Source organism: Mus caroli, chromosome 3, assembly GCF_900094665.2.
Source record: "Mus caroli chromosome 3, CAROLI_EIJ_v1.1, whole genome shotgun sequence".
Classification (NCBI taxonomy): Eukaryota; Metazoa; Chordata; class Mammalia; order Rodentia; family Muridae; genus Mus; species Mus caroli.
The window spans coordinates 32,419,803-32,441,211 of NC_034572.1; the positions used below are offsets into that span (position 1 = coordinate 32,419,803).

The following is a 21,409-nucleotide window of genomic DNA, read 5'->3' on the forward strand; positions in this document are numbered from 1 at the left end:
ATTTCTGTTAGTAGGATTCTTACGTTTGCCTTTCGCCATCTGGTAATCTCTGAAGCTAGCTGTTGTAGTTGTCCCTGGTTAGAGCTTGTTCCTCAAGTGACTCTGTTAGCCTCTATCAGCAGACATGGGATGCTAGCTCTCTCCTTAGTTTCAGTGGTCAGAGTATTCTCTGCAGGCAAGCTCTCTTCTCGCAGGGAAGGTGCCCAGATATCTGGTGTTCGAACCTGCCTCCTGGCAGAAGTTGTGTTCCACTCACCAGAAGTCTTAGGATCCCATGGGGATTCCTGAGTGGGTCCTTGCATGTGTCCGGAGACTCCACTGGCAAGGCACCCCGGTGCTGCAATGGACTGGAAGGGACTTGTGCCCCAGCTCAGGCCGGGTTATCTGCTTCCCTAGTTAATGCAGTCTCAGGTCCCACAGGATTGGATTGGAGCAGACGCTGTGTTTCACTCACCAGAGGTTTTAGGATCCGGTGGGGAATCCTGTGTGGGTCCTTGCGGGTGTCCGGAGACTCTGCTGGCAAGGCACCCCAGTGCTGCAGTGGACCGGAAGGGACTTGTGCCCCAGCTCAGTCCCGGTTGTCTGCTTCCCTAGTTAATGCAGTCTCAGGTCCCACAGGATTGGATTGGAGCAGACGCTGTGTTCCACTCACCAGAGGTCTTAGGATCCCGTGGGGAATCCTGTGTGGGTCCTTGCGGGTGTCCGGAGACTCCGCAGCAAGGCACCTGGTGCTGGAGTGGACCGGAAGGGACTTGTGCCCCAGCTCAGGCTGGGTTGTCTCTACCATTTATTTTAAACAAGGCGGATTGTAATGTTAGACAAGCTAAGGAAAGTGGGATTTGGGACACTTGAGAGGTGAGCTGGTTTGCAAAAAGAATGCACAACTGGTAAAGTTAGTGGGGCATGGAGACAAAAGAAGCACATGGGAGCCAGAGACACCCCTGAACACTACATGGAGATGTGAGCTCAGATCAGCTGTTGTCCAGTGCAGCAGCAATTTGGGTGATTCTGGGCCAGGGATGGAAGGAAACGGGAATAGGAGATGGATGGGAAGGATCCAGTATCACTTCGGTCAATAACAAAGAAAGAAAGAAACAAACAAACAAACAAAAAATAAGTACCTGAAGGTAAGATCCTGTATTCATTACTTTCCTGTTCTTCGATAAAACACTGCCACCAAAAGGGAGATCACTTTGGCTTAGGCTTCCAGAGGTAAAAAAGTCTACAGTGGCAGGAGAGGCATGGCAGTAGGCAGCCAATCAGGAAGCTGAGAGGTCAACCTTCAACCTCACAAAGAAATCAGAGAATGGGCGAGGCTATAAACTGTCCCACCCATCCCCACTGACATACGTCCTCCAGCAAGGCTCCGCCTCCTGAAGCTTTCATAACCTTCCCAAATAGCACCACCAACTGAAGAAGGACCAAATGTTCAAAGTGCCTGAGCCTGTGAAGACGTTGACCTGAGCCAGGGTGGGCTTACTAGGTGACATACTTCCTCCACAGCAAACATTATGGCCATCAGGAGCAGACTTGAGTAGGAGCAGATGACTAGGTGAGAGCATCCCAAATTAGCCATCCTGATGACTCGGTATCCCTGACATCTCCTACAATACACCCTCCTTGTCTTTCCCAAGGAACATACTTCCTGCCTGCTCCCCAGGGCCCCACCAACAGACTTTCTTTGTTCCTGAACTACACTTTTCTGTGACCAATGTCTAGAACCTACTGCCAGGTCTCCTGGGCCACCAGCTGCCTGAAACCTATACAGGAACTACCCACATCCTCTGCTGAGAGATTGTCTAAGATCTTAGACTTGATTTGAACCTAAAGCTGGTGCTATTTATACCTCATGTATCCTTTTCTTACATGGGCTTATCTCCTGGTTTCATACCTATCTGGGGATTCACAGCAGAGAACTACTAAAGTCTCAAGGGATGCATGTCTTATTCCCTTTTGTAACATTGGAACCATATATCCATCCCAGTGGCCCACAGCTTCAGTTAGACTTCAGAGGACGAGACCAAAAGGTTTGCAAGGTTGAAAAAGAGATCACTGAAGAGCCTTGAAGGCAGACAAGAAACCCTCCTAGCTCAGTTAAGGCAGCTATCAGATGGGCGAGGCTGGGAAGAGTTGATGCTTGCTTGCGCTCTGTGAGACAGACTTGTCTTTCATATGAAAGGGGTCAGGGCGCAAATTCAGGACTGACAGCTGGTGGGATTTAGTGTCTCATCCAGCAATAGTCTTTAGGGTGCCACAGTGCACAACCTCCAGGTTACAATGAGTGGAACGTAGGGGTGGTACCCAGAAAGGGGTATGGTTTCCAGCCTGTCCTCTCCAGTGTTAGCACCTTCTGTCTGGTCAGTCGCAGAGATGGAGTTTTTGAGTCTGGGACTTGATTTCTGACCTTCTCTGACCCTCTCTGATCTAGCAAGTGGATAGTGCAGCAAAGAGAGCACCCAGCCAAGTAATAGAAACACCAGTTTCTCAGCATCAGAAACACACATAACCTCTGCTCCAGACCCTCAGACTCAAGGTCACCCTGCTGAGCAGCAGGGGCCTCACAGACAACTTGATTTGAATCTTGCCCTACTGATGCTTTGCGTGGTCCTCAGAAAGTTATAGGCCTGCTCAGCACACATTTCTTACTCCCAAAACATGAAACTTGGGACATCTACTTTGTGTGGGTGTGTGTGCACATGGATACGCCTGTGTGAAGGCCAGAGGTCAAGTCAGTCTGAGGTTCTCAGTCACCACCTCCCCTGTTTGTTTGTTTGCTTGCTTGTTTGTTTGAGAAAGGGTCTTTCATTGGCCTGGAGTCCCCTGATTTGCCGAGTGTGGCTGACCAGAGTCCGGAGGTTCCTGCTATCTTTGCCTCTCCAGCACAGTGATTTCAAGCATGGCCACCACCCAGGCATCACTTTGTTCAGTGCTGGTGACTGAATCAAGTCCTCACTTGAGCAGAGTAAAGAGCGAGCTCTTTACTGGCTGTTCTATCTCCCCAGTCCTCTCTTTTAAGTATCATTAATGTGTGTGTGTGTGTGTGTGTGTATACACGTGTGTGCCCTGGAAGCCAGTCTACACTCTTCACGAATGAATTGTCTCTCCAGCCCAAGCGTCTACTTCTTAAGACTCGGATGTAGGTGAAGAACTGAGTGTGGTGTGTGGCCAAGCCTCACCTTTGATGATAGCTCATGGCCTGCTCTCCTGCAGATGTTCAGCCCAGGGCCCTGTCCTTTATCCCTACAAAGCAGACTATAATCAGAACAGACGGGAGCCAGTCCGTCACCACTGTCTCACACCCCTTTTTCACTGAAATGACTTTATAAATGTTCATAATATAAAATACACAAGGTTGTTTTTGTTTGTTTGTTTGTTTGTTTTGGTTTTGTTTTATTTTGCCTTGTTTTGTTTTGTTTCAAAGTTTCCCTCTGTTGTGAACTATATTCCAGGCAGAGGGGACAAGTGGTCATTTCTCCGAACCTTCTGAAGCTCATCCAGACTCAAGTCAGCTTGGCCCAAAGTCCCCGTCATCCTCAGACCCACGGTGACCTGCTAATTCTCTTCCAAGTTCCTGGAAGTTGCACATCAATTTCTTTTTCATCAGAACCAAGTCAAGAATACAAATTCCTGTTTGCTTTGCCGCCTTGGTGACGAGAGCATCGTGAAACTGCCAAACTGCGTTTCCTTTGCACAAGGCCAGTGAAATCTGGACCTTTGAAGCTGGTCCCACCACACCTGTCTTACTTGTTTGTATCCAGCATTGGTGAAGCATTTCCGGAGTTCCCTCAGAGCCGCCTGCATTAGGCCTGGGACATTGGCTGATAAAGAAATGCTTCCTCTTCCATTGTCCAGGTTCAGTTTTACAACCCCGGGATGCAAGTGCCATTATTAGCTTCCACTGTCCAGATGTGGGGGGGGGGNGGGGGGTGGCACCTAAGCACACCAGGGTCCTGACTCCAGAGCCTGGCTCCTAACAACTGCTCACTAATGGATTCACCTGGTGACATGGGAAAGTTGCTGCATGCCTGACCCAAGGGTTCTCATCTGTAAAGATGTAGCACCATCCTAGGGGTGGAGACCATGGTACCACCCAACACTCACCCCAGATCTCCAATCCCTCAGAACTAGAATGGCCCCCAGGGAGACACAGGTAGCAAGCATCCAGAGCTGTGCTCAGTAAAGGTGTTTTTTTCCTTCATCTAGGCATTGGGTAGGCCAGGGCTGGCAGGCAGCCATGATGGGTGGCATGTTTTTCCCCTCCTTGGGAAGACAAGGGTAGAGGAAGCAAGCGACTACCCCCTTCCCCACATTGCCACCCACCACAGCTCTGCAGAGGAGCTAGGTCCCTGGAGGCAAAGGAAACGTCCTCCTGTCTGGGCCACTGTGCTGCACTCCGGCAGAGGAGAGTCCCCAGGGAGAAGAGTAAAACCGGTTTGAACCTGTTCTCCAGATTCTTCTTCCCTGGTATGGGGGGTAAGCATGTGTGGGCGTGCACACCTCCACACCTGGCTAGCCACTAGGACCTGCCACTGCACATATCTTGGTGGCACCTGGTAAGACAGTTAATGCACGCAGGAAGTTTGCTGAGGGGTCAAGCTTTGGCAGAGAGTCCTCTGATCAAGAGCAGAGATGAAGGCTCTGGCTACATCAGCCCTTATCCTGGTCAGCCTCTCCAACACTGACTACAGCCAGAAAACAAGCAAACACATAAGAAAGAGTTGGTCTAAAAGCCAGTGTGCAAACAGCCCAGAGAGCATCGCTTTTCTGAAATGAGCAAATGAGCAGTTTCTCTGTGATTGGCCTGTAAAGGAGTGTGGCAGGGGCTTGGCAAGGAGGCGCCTTTGCTTGCGTTTTGAATTGCACCTTTCCAAAGTGTTTCCCTATCCAGGCATCCTCTCATCCTCAGGACCCAGTCTGGCGTGGGATGTGAGAGGAGATGGGAGACCACAGGCCCAGAGCACACACATTCCCTTCCCTACTGTTAAGTTTCAAACCCACAAACTGCATTTAATAGATTAAAGCAGACCTGGCCACCAGGTTATCCCAGCATTCTTCAGTCCCTACTTGTTGCAGGGTATGGCTGTGATTACCTGACCCCTTTGTACCTTTGGCCTCCTGGATCCTGTACTCCGTGTCCCTCTCTCTCCTCTCCCTTCCTCTCCCCCTCTCCCCACATGGCTCAGTGTCATGACTGCTCTGGAGTCTTACAGATGTGTCTGCCTCTGGCTATACTCTCCCACATATCTATAATCAACTTTTCCTCCACCACAGCTAGGAGCGGTCATGCCTTTTCCGTTCCTTTCTATTTCTGTTTTTCACCTACAAGTATCTTTGTCCAGTTGCCCCCACTTCCTGGATTAGCTCAGAGAAGAGAGGTGTTTGTCATTCCCTTTGGCTTTAAGGTAGTAGGTTGCACTGCAAAGGCCTTGGAAGCAGTTGGGGGTTCCGAGGCACAGTTCAGGGCTCTGCTGACTTGGCTGAACTTACTAATCCAGACAGCCTCCAAGTTGACTGCGATTTAACTGTCTCTCAACTTCTCCATGGCTGGCAGGCAGTGAGAACCGCACCACAGGTTTTGATCTTTGCCCAGAAGAGTGTTGTGCACTGTGCAATAGCTTTTTCATTTTTGGAGAAACAATGTTTTTTGTTTGGTTTGTTTTGGTTTTTCAAGACAGGGTTTCTCTGTGTAGCCCTGGCTGTCCTGGAACTCACTTTGTACAACAGGCTGGTCTCGAACTCAGAGGCCTGCCTCTGCCTCCCAAGTGCTGGGATTAAGGGCGTGCACTACCACTGCCCGGTGAGAAACTATGTTGAAGCTCATGATCTTAAAGATTTTCATCTGTCCGTGGTCACCTGGCTCTGCTGCCGCTCAGCTGTGATGAGGCAGGACAACATGGCTGAAGGGTGTGAGGAAGAGAGCTGCTGGGGGGGGGGGCGCGTTATGGGGGAGGAGGACTGTGGGGGAGAGAAGAGAAGAGAGAGAGAAGAAGAAGAGAGAGAGAAGAAGAAGAAGAGAGAGAAAGAGAGATACCCATGGCACACTCTCAAGTGACCCACTTCCTCCAATCAAGCCCTACCTCCTAAATCTCCATCCCTCAAAATTAGCATGGCCAGGTGGGGACCAAGCCTTAAACACAGGAGTGTGTGTGAGATGTTTCCTGTTTAAAGCCAGTATGTTCCCATCTCGTGTTGCTAGGCAATGGACCTCCTGGTTAAGGTTCCCTGTAAACCAGGCAATCACAGGGTACTTTAATGGGTGTGTCTTTTGAAATTCCTGTTCTGAACTGGTGCAAATGGAGCAACGCACTGCCTCCTGCTAACACTACAGACCCTCCGTCATCCTCCAGAGCTTATCAAACCATTATTCACTTTGTGTCTAGTTCACTTATAGTTAGGCTCACTATGGCGGCGATTTAAAGTATGCGAGAGGACGTGTGCATGAGTATTCACACACTACACCGTTTTTCATAGACACAGGAGTGTTCGTGGATTTAGGTACTCACAGGGCCTGGAACTAATCTGCAGATGCCAAGGGATGGTTGTGGTCTTCATCTGCCATGGTGCTCCCCCCACTTTCCTCATTGTTAACCTTAAAGGGTCATGATGACACTCCACGTGCGAGTGACCCAGAGCAGGTGTCACACCCTTTCTATGGGTGCTGAGGCCCATGAGCGGGTTGACATGCTGCCTCCCCTGTCTGTATAGCCATCTTGGATTTTGCCTGGACTCTGCCTGGTTAGTTCCTCCAGTCTCTTCATGTCCAGGCACCATGATGGTTCACGCTTGTCCTCACCACTGGGGTAAGTCTCCAGGCTGGGCTCAGGCTATAAGGAAATCTTGGGTCAGGGATTTAGGGAGAGCTGCCCACATCTCGGGATCAGCTGCCTCACACCACTTACCTCCTCTGCGTGGCCCTGATTCCCACACAGGTGCCAGAAGCCCATGATCTCTGCAGAGCATTGTGCAGGAGGATGGAGGTGCTTCCCAAATGCTCAATCATTTGGAACCAGAGCTCTGCAGATGGGACAGGGAGGGAGGGAGGAAGCTGTAAGCCTCTGCAGGTCTATGGCCTGCTTCTCCTTAGGCCTGCAGCAGCATAGACACAGGCCTGTCTTCATCGCTTTTCAAATCACTAACATTCTTCATTTGGACCCATGTCAGTGGGCCAAGGGGACTAGGTCCTTGTTGTTGGTTCTGCTTCATTATTTAACTACATTCATTTCTTTTTCTCCCCCAAGTCTTCTAATGGTGGTGGGGTACAATCCCATTTGTTCCCAAGTCAACTCTCAACACTTCTGTAAGGACTTTGTCACTTACTTTTTATAGTACTAAACAAAGTTCTGACTTTTTTTCATAACTAGATGTTTAAGTTATTTGTGCTTTTTATTTAGCTTCTGACGATTGAACCCGGGACCTCACACAGAGGCCGCAAGTGCAGCTTCAACCTTGTTCATTTTTTTGAAATAAGACTAAAAATCGTGAAGCACTTCTGTACTTGGGGACATTACTGAGTCAGACACTGACATCTGTGTGGACAGGTTCTTGTGTATATAAACAGTTTGGCTAAAAATAACACTATGAGAAACTCACATTGGCGTGTGTGGTGATGTCATAGAGCTTCATCGCGGTTGCTACAGGTGGCGGAGTCCTTCTGTGCTGGCATACTGTCATGTTGGAGCGCCTGCACACATCTGGTGTCCAGGCACTATCTTTTCCTTCTCAGGCCCAGGAAGTATCCCTTCCTGTTCCTTCTTGTCAAGTGCTCCACTTTCGGCTAATTCTACATTTCCAACAGCAAGAAAATGGAGTCATGGTATTATTTATAACCCACCATGACCCTTCTGAGTCATGAAACAATGGAACAGTCTCTATGTGCTCCTAATGGCCTGTGACTAATTCCCTTATGACATCAAGTCACACTGTGTGCCTGCCATGACTACCAGCTTCCACACATCAAGGAGCTGAAGACTGCCCAGAAGGGACAAAAATCCCACCACTACCCGCTACCCGCAATGGCTCCTTTCTTGACTAAGTCTTCTGAGGATACCTGGGTTCCCTCACAGGGCAGACTCTCAGGTTTTTCTGTTAGCTTTCTGTCATGGATGATACAAGTTGTGCATCAGTATATGGGAAGTGTTTCTCACCTGCTGGTCTGTATGGAAGCAATAGGCGAGCCAGGTGCCAATAGTGGTGGAGAAGAAATACATAGGGGGCTCTGTGAGAATGTGCAAAATACTCTGCTCTCTGTCCTGATGGGTCCATCTCCAAGGTGGAAGAATTTGAACTTAAAGGATAATTCTGAACTCATCTTTATCACCTATATGCATGGTGATAATGGCCACTGAATTTCTCAGAGTTCGTTGGATACGCTTTTCTAGGGAAAAGACAGGTAACTGATAATAGCCCAGTGCTCTAAGAAAGAGTTAGGCAAAGGGTTACATAGATGCACTTTCATGGGGACCACAGTACTGGGAAGCATGAGATCAGATTGGAGGATGGAGAGGTGGGTGGGAAGATGCAGATGTCCACTATCAGGAAGTCACAGCTTTGTATCAGCATGGCCCACTGCCTCCTCCCACGTTACTGCTTCCCAGTGACTTGTTTCTATGAGGCTCTGCCTCTCTGGGAGAAGACAACATTAACTGGTTCCCACTCCATGCCATCAGGACAGGACCACAGCACAACTGCCTTTCCTGGAGCATGCCTGGCCCTGCTGGAAGCTGGCTCTAGCAGCTTAGAGGCTCTAGCAAGAACTCTAGCAAGAGTGTGTACACAAGTACCTCAAAGACTCTCACACACAAGTTACAAGATGGCCTAAGTAGGGAAAGAGAGGCTGTGAAGTGAGTCACAAGGTATGGTATGTGGGGGTCGGGTCCCCCAGTGGGGTGAGAGCTGGTCTGCTCAAAGCTGCTGCCCTTGAGCCAGCAGCCAAACATGTGGAGAACCACAACACAGCATGGTCCAGAGAAAAACCTTTTCTCTGTGGTCCACAGGAACACAGCATAGACGATGGGTTGAAGCAGAATGCAGAGTATGTGCACACGTAGAAGCCTTCTGACCTGGGCTCACTTCCCCTCACTTCCCCCTTCCCCGGGCAGCTGGAGATGTTTATGGAGTGTCTGTAGCTCTAGCATCACTAAACCAAGGCTGTGTGAGGGACAAACTATGCAAGGTGCTTCAGTTTGCAGTGGTTAGCTCTAAAAACCACGGGAAACCACAAGAGGGAAACACGTGTGACCTTGTGCGATGAAATCCCTCAATGTATAACATGGGTGTTTTTCGTTTTTTGTTTTCAACAGACCGCTCCTTAATTTTCTACATCAAGGGTGGACAAGCCAACCATTGGCCACACAGTTGCCAACCTTCCCTTTCTAATTCCAATGGGGCCAAAGCCTTTCTGCCTGTGCTTTATGTTTCTTAGACCTGAGACTTTGGAGTCTATCAGACATTAGCGCATTTCTGAGTTTAATAATGATCTGGAGGTTCCTGGCTTCTTTCCCACTGAGACACCTCTGCCTGGGGCCAGGGATGGGGAGGGTCACCATTGAGGAACAGGCCGCAGGAAGCATATATGTAGGCTGCTAATGAAACTCTATTAAAACATCTAGAATTTAAAGGCCCCCCTTTGGAGTCTGGGGAGGCAGCGTATTGAGTAAAGATGCTGTGCAAGCATGGAGAAGACCATGCTCAGCACAGCACCCCAAGCACCCATGTAAGAGCCAGGCATGGCAGTCTGAGTGTGTGACCTCGGGGCTGGGAAGTGGAGGGGATGGAGTTCAGGGGCTCTCTGGTCCAACAGTGTAAATAAGCCTGTAATCTCCATCCTCAGGGAGAGACAATTGAGGAAGACACCTGATGTCAACCTCTGATTTCCACTCGGGCATTCCCAGATAAGTGCTCATGGGTGCTTGTATGGGAGTACACACACACACACACACACACACACACACACACACAAAGACACACACACACACAGACACAGAGATATACACACACAGGAAGTTATACACACAGAGATACACACACACAAAGATACACACACAGAGACACACAGACACACAGAGACATACACACACAGGAAGTTACACACACAGAGATATACACACACACAAATACACACAGAGAGACACACAGAGACACAGACACACAGATACACACGCACGTGCTCCTGTGCCCCCGTGGCCTTGATAGGGGATCATGTGGACAGCAGCACCCCATAACTGATGTCATCTCTGCAGTATCACTGCTGTGCTCCTGGCTGTCCTCATTCAGATTACCAGTTTCCCAAAAACGATCCCACAGGAGAGTCCCCAAATCTAGCCAAGAGCCAGGCAGGGTGTATAGCCAGCATTTCCTTAACCAGAGTCATTTGTAAATGGCCAGCCTCGAAGTGTGAACTTCCTTGGATTCAAAACAAACAAAACAAAACAAAAACAGAACTTAAAAGTTCCTGCTGTCTGAACATTTTCTACCTAAAAAACAAACAAACAAAACATGAGCTGGGCGGGGACATCATGCTGCCTGACTCAGGATAAGTAAACACCAAACATATGCTATCATAATTACATTGTGCAAGCCAGGAAATGAGGTGGATCTGAAAAAGAATTGTCCAGAAAGGACCAAGTAAAGGCTGCCAGAACACAAACCAATCAGCCACATGAGCTAGAATCAATCTTTCAGATGTAAGGCTGCTTAGCCTGACTGGACTGAGAAACACCTTCAAGATCAGTAAAGCTGGACTCTGGGCCCATGAATGCAGGAGTTTCCATTCACTGTCAGATGCTGAGGCTCTGAACCAGCGGGATTTGATCCAGTGAAGGATGGGTGAAGCTGGGAAAAGAATCTGGTTGGAGGAGGGAGTCACTGTGGGCCCCTCCGGTTTCTGGTTGTCATGGTGACTTGCTTCACTCTGATGCTCTACCTCACATGAGGCCAGAATGGATGTAGCCAAGGACTTTGGAACAAAATCCTAAACCTGTGAGAGAGAGTAAATCCTCTTTGGGCCCCTTTCCCAGTCATTTGTCACGCAGCGAACGGAGCTGACACAGAAATCTTGAAGGCCACATCAGTTACACGGTTAGGTTAGGTGTTAGATAATGAAGGTGGCCTAACCTCATTTTTCTCTTTAGAAAAGTTAGACTCTACCTCTGCAACCACAGTCTGGAAAGCCACAATCATAATCTCAGCCTCGCTCGTACTATTCTGCAAGCATTGGTTCTATTCCCTGGTGCAGCATGCCAAACATCCTGTTAGTAACATCCTCGCTGAGAGGGATCTAAAATTAGGTAAAGACATGTCGGCCTATGCTGGGCCACAGATGGTGGTGATCCCGTACACCATGCTGGAGCTGAAGCACACCTGCTGTATAGTGAGTGACGTCTGACCTTCATGACATCACAGCACAGTCCACTGTTTGCATGTCTGTGGTGGTGACATAAATGAGCCTGTGCAGCCCACCTCGGGATGGCACAGTGTGTGTGGTTACATACAATCCACAGCATGTGTTGCTGAAACAGAGCAGCTGCTGGTTATGCGTTTTCTGTGCTATGCTGTTTAGAGCACCCCTCCTGTTCTGAGACAGTAACCACAGCAGCTGCATGTCTCCTGCTTAGCCTCTCCCCCAACTGCACTGTAATGATCGGCCTCAGTACATGCATGCTAGAATGATTGTACAGTGATAGAATCACACAAGTGAGTTAATGTCTTTGGCACTTACACACAACTGAAAGGGGGTGTTATGTGTGTTGCGACTGATTTGACATGTCAGATGGACTGGGTTGGGAGATGTCCAGATAGCTGCTAGAGCATTCTTTCTGGGTGTGTCTGTGACAGTATTTCAGGAAGAGATATACAGTTGAAGCTGTAGACAGCATAAGCAATGCCTGTCCTCCATGTGTTGGTGACCATTACCCAGATGACTATGGGCTTGCTTATAACAAATATATGGAGGGAGGACACATTTACTCTGTTTTAATGGTACAGCTATCTCCTGTGTCTGTGGTTCTTTCAGCCTGGTTCTGGAGCTCTTGGGTTTGGATCAGCTTTGAGCATCAGATTCTGAGGCTCATGGCTTGCAGGTAAAATGGCAGGCCACAGGATCTCTCAGCTTCCCAGATCATGACAGCCTCAGGAAGAGTCTCTTTCCACACTATGCATCTCCCACTGGCTCAGTTTGTCTGGAAAGTCTTGACTAATCTTGTGGGCAGATACTTTGTTTCATGAAGTTTTCAGAAGCTAGTTTGAAATAGACAGGGAATTCCTTTATATAAGCTGTTGACTGAGAATGGATTCCCCATAGGCTCATGTATTTGGATGCTTGATCCCCAGTTGGTGGAACTGTTTGGGAAGGATTAGGAGGTGTGGCCTTGTTGGAAGAGGTGTATCATTGGGTGCAGGCTTGGAGGTTTCAAAAGCCCATGCCATTCCCATGAGCTAACGCTCATGCTGCCTCCTACTTACAGAGAGGGGCCAGTTCTCCATTCCAGCCACCTCTCTGCCTGATGCTATCTTGCCCTCCACCATGATAGCCCTGGACTCACCCTCTGGAACTGGGGATTTCAAATTAAATCTTTTTTTTTTCTATAAGTTGCCTCAGTGTTTGGTGTTTTTGTCACAGCAATAAAACTAACTAAGATGCAAGGTAACGTGAGTATTGTCTCTGAGACAGACATCTGTGGTGGCAGCACTAAAATCTAAGAAAATGCAGGACCTTGGGGATGGCTCTGTGATTAACAGTGCTCACTGATCTTCCATAAAACAGCTCACAAGTGCCTGTAACTCCAAGTCCAATGTCGTCTTCTGGTCCTACATCTTCCATCCTGAGTATCCTCTGATCTTCCATCCTGTCTCTCTCCCACACACTGGCCTCTCTGCTTTTCTTTAGTAGAACCACCCTGTCTGTGTTTGACACTCCCCGCCACACAGGCCTCAGATGTGGTGGAGAAGCTTGTGGAAGTGTGAGGGAAACAAGGACAGTTGCCACTTGGAAGCAAAGGCCACCAAGAGCCACCAGTGGTTGCAGCACTACATTTACTCTGTCCTGGATGAGCTGTGATTCCCCCAGAGAAGTGCTCAGTGCAAACCCACAGCCCACCCACAGGCCACCTTCCAAAGCTAAACAGGTGAGAAAGAAAAGAGGCTAAGACTAGGGGTAACTATTCCTCATAATGTAACATTCTTTGCAAATGTTTCATTTGCATACACATGATCTATGTGTGTTGGACAGGAAGGGCAGTGACAGGGATGAGTTGGGTTGTTGCTGGAAACTCTGCATTTGGCTGGCTCCAAGCAGCAAAGGAGATGGGTCTGTGTAGAGGTTGTGTGAGTGGGAAGCAATCTGTGCAGAATGACCTGGATACTGATTGGTCGGTAGCATGCTGTAGGTTCTACCTGCCAACACACGCTCTTCCTGTCATAGGGTTCCTTCTGCCCAGCAGTTTCAGAGGGAAACTGCACAGTCCTAAGTGCTTACTCTTAATCAACAAAAAGGAGTGAATGAAAGCAAAGTTCAGTTCCTTGTGCAGGATGCATAAGAAAGGAATAATATAATTTCAACTAAAATTTAAAAATGCAAAGCGGAAAAATGGCACATATATAATATGCACCAGAAGTTCAGAAAAAATACAATAAGGTAAACAGTCAGCTCAGCCAAAAGGAGATGTTTATGATCTGTGATGCAAAAGGATGCCCAACCCTTCTTCTAAAAACAGAAAATTATAAATGGAAACCACAGGTGATTGGTGGAGGCTCAAAACCGTGACTCTGTGCTACATGTTGCGGTGAGGGAATTGTTCTCTTTCTCTCTCCCACCCTCCCTCTCCTTCTCCCTCCCCCCACCCCTGGCAATTCTAACATGTATGAGGGGTTTTCATAGTTATGAATGAGCATCTGGAAAAATCTAGAAAAATACCAACTTCGTAAGTAATTATTACGAAGTGCAGTGCAGTTCTAGGACTTTATCCTGTGCATCTGTCCAGAGAGTAATCAGGTCTGTCTCCTGATGCATTGCCTGTCCCAGGAGAAGACTGAGAAGACGCCGAGGGTATGCAAGTAGGAAGCTGGGTCAGTTGTGACTGTAGTCACTGAGGAAACAGTGCTTGAGCCTGAGGGAGGGGGGCACATGACAATAAAACACATCTAAGCTATGATGCTGCCTGAAAAGAGAGGTAATGAATGATGTGTAGACAGATGACCACCACACAAGGTGATAGACTACAGGGAAACAAGTCTATTCTTTCGTCATTATTCCTTCTGTGTGCAAGGCTACCTGAGAACCTACCTAGTAAATTTAACTGTAGGGAGCGTAATTTCTACAAGGACAAAAAAGATCATCACTTTGGTGCTCAGAAACTTTAGTTTTGTTTTGTGTTTATGAGTGTTGGCCTGCATGTATATATGTGTGCCACAAGCATTCAGTTCCCAAAGAGGCCAGAGGAGGGCACCAGATGCCCTGAAACTAGAGTTACAGAAAGTCAGGTGCTAGCTACCATTTGGATGCTGTGAACTAAAACTGGGTCCTCTGGAAGATTAGCCAGTACTCTTTATCACTGAGCCATCTTTCCAGCCCTCCTCTACTTTTAAAAAAGTATTATCTAGTCAAAAACGTAAAAATAGATCAACTATGACAAAAATAGATAAGGCTTTATATTTTCTTTGTAATGTTTGGTGGAAGACCATCAGCTGTATTTCTCCCAGCCTTTGTAATCTCACTCATAGATATCAGAATCATGTTCGTTTCCAGACTTAGTTCTTCATTTACAAGAGTCCATATAACTTTAATGAATGCTTCCTCACTAACAGTTGAAGTAACCAGAAAGTAGCTGCAGTTCTGTACTTAGATGAATAATCTAGGCACATTGTGTAATTTACTATTTATTTGAATTTAAATGTTCCCATGTTACTGGGCCATGGAAATAAAAGGTTCATGAAACCTTGAGGAATAGTTTAGTTAAGCATGTGTTTCAATCCTCCTGGTTTTAACAAGAAGCCAACTGAAGGGTAGCGGGACACTGTGAGAGAGTCTGTGTTTGAAATGAGCAAGAGAGAGAATAAATGTAACACGTATCCTTTTTGGTCCTCCTGGGCAGAATGAATGACTGCCTTCCAGTAGATGGAGGTTTTCTTCATCTGTCACTGTACTGGCTATTTTTGTGTCAACTTGACACAGCTGGAGTTATCACAGAGAAAGGAGCTTCAGTTGAGGAAATGCCTCCATGAGATCCAACTGTAAGGCATTTTCTCAATTAGTGATGAAGGGGGAAAGGCCCCTTGTGGGTGGGACCATCCCTGGGCTGGTAGTCGTGGTGCGCACTAGGCTCCGCACCACGATGTACAACGTCCACAAGCAGAGAGTCCATATAACTTTAATGAATGCTTCCTCACTAACAGTTGAAGTAACCAGAAAGTAGCTGCAGTTCTGTACTTAGATGAATAATCTAGGCACATTGTGTAATTTACTATTTATTTGAATTTAAATGTTCCCATGTTACTGGGCCATGGAAATAAAAGGTTCATGAAACCTTGAGGAATAGTTTAGTTAAGCATGTGTTTCAATCCTCCTGGTTTTAACAAGAAGCCAACTGAAGGGTAGCGGGACACTGTGAGAGAGTCTGTGTTTGAAATGAGCAAGAGAGAGAATAAATGTAACACGTATCCTTTTTGGTCCTCCTGGGCAGAATGAATGACTGCCTTCCAGTAGATGGAGGTTTTCTTCATCTGTCACTGTACTGGCTATTTTTGTGTCAACTTGACACAGCTGGAGTTATCACAGAGAAAGGAGCTTCAGTTGAGGAAATGCCTCCATGAGATCCAACTGTAAGGCATTTTCTCAATTAGTGATNAAGGGGGAAAGGCCCCTTGTGGGTGGGACCATCCCTGGGCTGGTAGTCTTGGGTTCTATAAGAGAGTAGGCTGAGCAAGCCAGGGAGGCAAGCCAGTGAAGAACATCCCTCCATGGCTTCTGCATCAGCTCCTGCTTTCTGACCTGCTTGAGTTCCAGTCCTGACTTCCTTTGGTGATGAACAGCAGTATGGAAGTGTAAGGCGAATAAACCCTTTCCTCCCCAACTTGCTTCTTGGTCATGATGTTTGTGCAGGAATAGGAACCCTGACTAAGACAGTCACCTTCATCAGTCACAGGAAACGGGAGTAAGCTGGGTGTGCTGACCCATCTGTCATCATCTCAGAGGTGGAGGAAAGAGCATCAGGGGTTCAAGGCCATCATCCTCAGCTACATAGTAAGTACGTAGGAGGCCATCCTGGGAGAGGGAAGACCCTGTCTCAAACAACAACAACAACAACAAAAACCCCAAAAACAAAAACAAAAACACCAAACAACAAAGTAGCAAATGATGATGTGGTGGTTTAAATACAGTCTATTCATGTGTTTGAATGCTTGGACCATAGGGATTGTCACTATTAGGAGGTGTGGCTTTGGAGGAGGTGTGGCCTTTTTGGAGGGGTGTGGTCTTGTGTGGAGGGGTGTGGTCTTGTTGGAGGAGGTGTGGCCTTGTTGGAGGGGGAATGGCCTTCTTGGAGGGGGGTATGCCTTGTAGGAAGAAGCGTGTCAGTGGGGGGTGGGGGAAGCTTTGAGATCATAAATGCTCAAGCTACAGTCAGTATGAAACACACACAGTATCCTCCATGTTGCCTGAGGATCAAGATATAGAACTCTCAGCTCCTTCTCCAGCACCATGCTTGCCTGCATGCCTTCATGCTTCTTACCATGATAGTAATGGACTGAACCTCTGAAACTGTAAACCAGCCCCAGTGAAATGTTTTCCTTTATAAGAGTTGCCTTATTCACAGCAACAAAATCCTAAGAATGGCCTGGAAAGATAATTTAGTTGTAGACTGTTTGCCCAACATGTGTGAGGTCCCTGGTCCAGAAAAAAAAAAAAAAAAAAAACCAAGGAAAAGAAAAAACAAAAGAAGTGCAAGGGATGCTTCTCTTTAAAAACCCACCCTTTTACATGTATTCATTCATTTATGAAGTGTGCGTCCATGCCAGCATGCAGAGGAAGTCTTGCAGGAGTCAGTTCTCTCATTACATCATGTGGGTCTGAGGATCCAAACTCAGGCCAGGTAGCAAGTGAACTTTGCCTGCTGAGTCATCACTAGCCCAAAGGAACGTAGCGGCTGGTGTCAATGACGTCATCGAAGGATTTCTGTGCAGTCATCATAGGCATTGCATATGAAAAGCACCTGGTGACATCTCTGGTTCACAGGTGAAGGCTCCAGTGCCACTCTTGTCCTAGGATTCCCTAGGGAGCTTGTTGCTCTTGTTTACAGTAACTGGAGAGGCTGCCACACCAAGTGTCAGGGACATCTGTGATATTTCAGACAATGTGCAGTAACAGAAATCAAGCCAGGATGGCTCTGCGGGATGAGTCAAGGGCTCCCTGGGGAAGAACGCTCACTCATCTGTGTTCCCAGTCCTTCTTTGGCCAGCAGGAACTTCTGGGCCGTCCAAGTCCTTCTCAGTACCTGCCCCGGACCCTCCAGCCCCAACCCGGAATTCAAATCCTCCTCTCAGCACCAACCCTTACTTTCTGCTGCTCACTACCGTGAAGTTCCAGGTGAAGGATCCTAACACCATTGGTTTACAGTAAATGGATGTTGGACACTGTTCAATGTTCTGTGTATATCAGCTGATATGATAGTATGCCCTTTCTTCTTTCTTGGAGGTTATAACAACTGAATGATTCTCACAGTTTGAGCCAATCTTACGAGCCTGGAACAAATGCCCTCGGTCCTGGTGTATAGGACCTTACCCACTGCCAGGCTCTTCTGATGATTTCTGCATCTGTGTTTATGAGAGATGTTGGGCTGTGGTTTCCCCTCCTATTCTGTGTCACATTCTGCAGAGAGAATAAACACTAGCCTCATAAAATGTGTAGGGAAAGTCTGTCTTTCTGTCTGTCTGGAAGAGATGGTGTAAATGGTGAGGAGTCTAAGCATCCTTGTTCTGCAAAGATTTCTTTTTGCGGGGCTTTTAAATGGTAAGTTTAGCTTTAAGGGCACAAGAGAGTTGAGGAATCTATTTCGTTCTGGTTGGATTTTATTAGTTTTATTTAGTTTTTTATTTATTTTTAATTTTTAAATTTTATTTTGTTTTGTTTTTTTTTGAGACAGGGTTTCTCTGTGTAGCCCTGGCTGTTCTGGAACTCACTCTGTAGACCAGGCTGGCTTTGAACTCAGAAATCTGCCTGCCTCTGCCTCCTGAGTGCTGGAATTATAGGCGTGCGCCACCAGTGCCCGGCTAGTTTTACTTTTGAAAGTGGTACGTCTATCCCAGGTTGTCTGGTCCACGTGCATTTATCTGCTTGTGGATTTCCTTGCTTTTGTTTTAAGGGTGTAGGAACCAGGGTGTGGCCTCTTACTTAGTGACAGGGTAAGTGATTCGGGTTTTTTTTTTGTTTTTTGGGGTTTTTTTGTTTTTTAATTCTTCCACTTTTGCATCCTTTAAAATCATTTGTCTTGGTGCTACAGACCTGACTCAGTAGATAAAGAGCACTTTCTGCCCGTGACTCAAGTTTAGTTCCCAGCACCCACATCAAGTTGCTCACAATCACCTGTAATCCCATCTCTGGGGGCTCTACCATCTTCCTCGAACCTCTTTAGGCTCTGGCAAGCCCGTGGTGCACATAAGCCCATGTCGATGCACACACATACACTTACATTAAAAAGTAAATAAAAATTTTAAGATATTCTTAACTATAGAGTAAGATGATAGTATTATTTCTCAATTGTAGCTATGACAGATTAACAAGATCCAGTGGCTGGAAACAGCACACCTAAGAACCTGAAGGTTAGAAGTTCAAAATGAGGTTTGCCAGTTGAAGTTGAGGTGCCCTCAGGCTATGCTCCTGGAGGGAGGCTCTGAGGAGTATCAGTTTCTGGCCTTTCACAGCTTCCAGAAGCTGCCATGGATTGTGTGGGTTAACGGCACAGTCTTCAAAGCCAGGAGAAAGTTGGCTCGACACTTAAGGCACTCTGTGTTGACTCCTCTGTTCCCCAGGTCTATACCTAAGGATTGTCGCACCCACTCAGACAAACCCAGGCAGCTAGAAATCAACCTAAGGCCACCTGCACCCCTAACTTCTCCTAGCCATGTAAAAATACCACACTCAGAGGCTTAGGGGTAGATGTTTGGTTGACCCCAATTCTGTACCTCAGTGTTGTGCTTTTCTTCTTCTGCACTTGGGATCGAACCCAGGGCCTCACATGCAACCCAAGCAGCGTACCACTGAGCTATATAGCCTGCCCCATTTTGACTCTTTATTTTGAGGTAGGGTGTCACTAAGTTGTCTATGCAGGCCGTATCTCGACAAGCCAAGTTCCTGCAGTACTTCTGCCTCAGGCCCCCAGGGAACTAGGATTTCAGGCCCATACCACAAGCCCAGCAAAGATTGTTGGGGAAAGTTAGCACATCCACTCAGTATTTATTGAGTATTGATGCATCAGGTACAGCAGGAAGTCTGTGCTGAGTTGGATTCTTCATGCCACCCCCTTCATTCTTCAGGATGAATCTCAGACCCCCTTTCATCAGCCCAGCTCTGCTTCGAGATCCTCAAATTAGGCATTTCAAACTGCTCACATGATTTTCCTAGACTGTTGTCCCCTGCCCACGTCTTCATCAGGGAAGCTCTCCCTTCCTCCTGTTTGACTCTTTGACCCTGTACTGATTACAATCCCTGGGTCTCTCTTGGCCTTCGAACAATGCTGGCTCAGCACTTGACAGTGATTCAGACTGGGCCGTAGTCTCTCCACTAACCTAGTAAGATGGTGAAGTTTATCTATTCGGTGCCTGACCCAATGCCGGAAGCAAAAATCCATCCAGTAAGATTTGGTTCCATATAGAAACAGCCCCTGTGACAGAGAATCTTCATTGTCCCCTACCGGGATTTGGAATCACCATAGCAACATTCCTTAGGGTATACGAATGAGGATGTTCTCAGAGAGGGTTCACTGAGGTGGGAAGACCCACGTTGAATGTAGGTGGCACTGTCTGGGGTCCCCGGACTGAGCAAAAAGGAGAACGTGGGCTGGGCACCAGCATCACCGCTCTCAGCTTCTGATTGACGCCCTGCTGAGGCGGACTGGCTCCCTGCCCTGATGGACTGCTTCCGGCTAGGGTGGACTGCTGGAAGGGTTGGGGGGAATTGACTTCCTGCTGTGGTGGACTGACTTCTCCGGTGGTAGACTGTCCCCTCGGGCTGTGAGCCAAGACAAATCCTTTAGGCATGTGTCACAGCTATAGAAAAACACCGTTGACACTCTCCCCAAATCCTAAAGCGTTGTGTTCAGACTTCTCTGTGCTTTTCATTGCCTTGGGATTCTATCCTGATTTTCAACCATCTGTTCTGCAGACAGGGCCAGATCAATTGTCCAGATCACTGATAACTGTTCTCAGGTCGTCTGTGTCTCCTGGGAGGATCGCTGTTCCTACAGAACTCACCACGGAACTCGAACTTACCAGGTGCAAGTATTCCTTATGCTCTGGCCAAAACGAGCCCCATTTTAAACTCAGAAAATTGTTCTAAAATTTTAAATTCTAAGCTAAAAATGTTAACACTATCTTCATCGGCTGGTAGTTCTAACTTCCCATAATTCCCTTCTAGATCCAAACCACCTGTCTTCTCAATTCCCTACTCAGCTCCCAGATGCCCTCCTTCTCATTTCCTCTGGCACGTCAGGCCTCCATCACCTGGTGCACGGCTACTTCAGCAACCTCCAGCGCTCTTCCTTTTAATCCAGCCTGTGATCAGGAATTACGACATGCCCAGCCTGCACACTGCCTGAGACATGGCTATGAGCTGGCCACCCTCCCTGTGCCTAAGTGTCCATCTGACCTGGTGGCCATCTCTTCTGATGACCAGTTCCACCCAAGATGTCTGCTACAAACCTGTCAAGTTTGAGGGGTACAAGAAGCACCCCCCCCAACACACGCACACTTTGGTTCAACTAGCTGTGAATCCTGGAGTCCCCATGTTTCTGACAATGCTTTGATTTTTTTCATCAGCACAAAACTGAAGGGAGAGATATGCAGAATAAAGCCCTACCTGGGAAGATCTGAAGTGGAGAGCATGTGTGTCCTCAGTGGCAGGGTGTCCTCTGAGGACGTCCATGTGTGGCTGTCCCTTATGCTACCTATTCCGGAAGCTCTAGGTTTTAGTGTTCCGAGTTTCTGCCCAGGCTTCCAGTGTCATGATTGACAGCCATTTTCTTCTCTCTTTCTGCTCTCTGCCCCTTGGTGGTCCTGGTCTGGCCAGCCCCCTGCCTGATATTATAGGTGTCTTAGCCCTGCCCTTCATCTGTCAGATGAAGGATCATATGTCCATGTAAGCTCTCTGGTCACCACAGCATGGAGTGTGATCCCAAGGGCCTTAGAGAAACATGACACCTCATCA

General features: G+C 47.6%; 2 long non-coding RNA genes across 2 annotated transcripts in view; one reads left to right on the plus strand and one right to left on the minus strand.

Annotated features, from left to right (window-relative positions):
* Nucleotides 1-7,775, minus strand: part of LOC110291985 — a 15,497-nt gene extending 7,722 nt beyond the window's left edge. Inside the window, exons 1-2 of the long non-coding RNA XR_002377628.1 lie at nucleotides 7,591-7,775; nucleotides 6,900-7,014 (exon numbers count right to left, since the gene is read on the minus strand). This is a non-coding gene — a long non-coding RNA (uncharacterized LOC110291985). The remainder of the gene's footprint in view (nucleotides 1-6,899; nucleotides 7,015-7,590) is intronic.
* A 12,163-nt stretch (nucleotides 7,776-19,938) lies between these two features.
* On the plus strand, nucleotides 19,939-21,061 carry LOC110291698. Its single transcript, XR_002377598.1, has 3 exons — nucleotides 19,939-19,993; nucleotides 20,369-20,478; nucleotides 20,621-21,061. It is a non-coding gene; the product is annotated as an uncharacterized LOC110291698 (long non-coding RNA).
* The last annotated feature ends 348 nt before the right edge of the window (nucleotides 21,062-21,409 follow it).